Genomic DNA, 923 nt, shown 5'->3' on the forward strand with positions numbered 1-923 from the left:
AATAAGGAAAGTCCTGGGAAAACTAGGAAGGATTGACCACTCTCTGTGTTTCTGGACATGTCAAATGAGGAGATGAGTTTGGAGAGTTGGGCATGAGATCATGTGGGCCCCTAGAGGCCATGGTCTGGAGTTAAATTTATTCAGAGTTTGATGAGAGGCTTTGTAGGATATCTGTGGGTCCAAGGCTCTTATTCCAGAAACAATTCCTATCGCATAATGACATTGACACTTTAATGATTTATTATTCAGTATTGACTGTATATGGGGTTTGATTAGCAATGTTCTTACGGGTGCTTTCTTTGTAAGGAATTTTGGAAAAGTAAAAAGTATACCAAGTTTGGTGTTGGAATGATCCAGCTTTGTAATTTGCTGAAGTTGCTACAAAGGCTCCAGCTATAGAATGGGAAGAAGTAGAGGGACGTGGCTTTGGTATGAAGACTTCAATATTGCAGATCTTCATCTCCTGGTGGGATCAAGGGAGGGAAGATTTGTTTTGGGGGGATTAAATTTATTTGTGGGAAAAAAGTTGGTTTGACTTATTGTATAAGGACTTCATCTGTGAGACTTTTATAATGAGAGGGGTTGTATTATTAAATTTTATCAAGTGGCAGGAAATGTCAGACACTCTATATTGGCCCTGAGTTACTTAAGTTATGTTGTAATCTGTGCTCGTTGTATAACCCTTTCTGGTGAGTCTGGGTAGACTTAGAGCAGAGCGTAAATCAAGATGGAAAATAGACTGGAAGGTAACAATTGGAGATACTGTGTAATGTTACCTTGGGGGAATATTTGTATCCTGTATTTGCCCCTACCAGAAGCTTCTGGAGGCAACATTAAACAAACATTCATCAAAGGCCTTGGGAAGTGAACTGACCATTTCATTGGTCCCCCGTGGCTACACAGTGGCCAAAGACTAGGGGAAG

This window comes from Lipotes vexillifer, unplaced genomic scaffold, assembly GCF_000442215.2.
Source record: "Lipotes vexillifer unplaced genomic scaffold, Lipotes_vexillifer_v1.1 scaffold155, whole genome shotgun sequence".
NCBI classification, from domain to species: domain Eukaryota; kingdom Metazoa; phylum Chordata; class Mammalia; order Artiodactyla; family Lipotidae; genus Lipotes; species Lipotes vexillifer.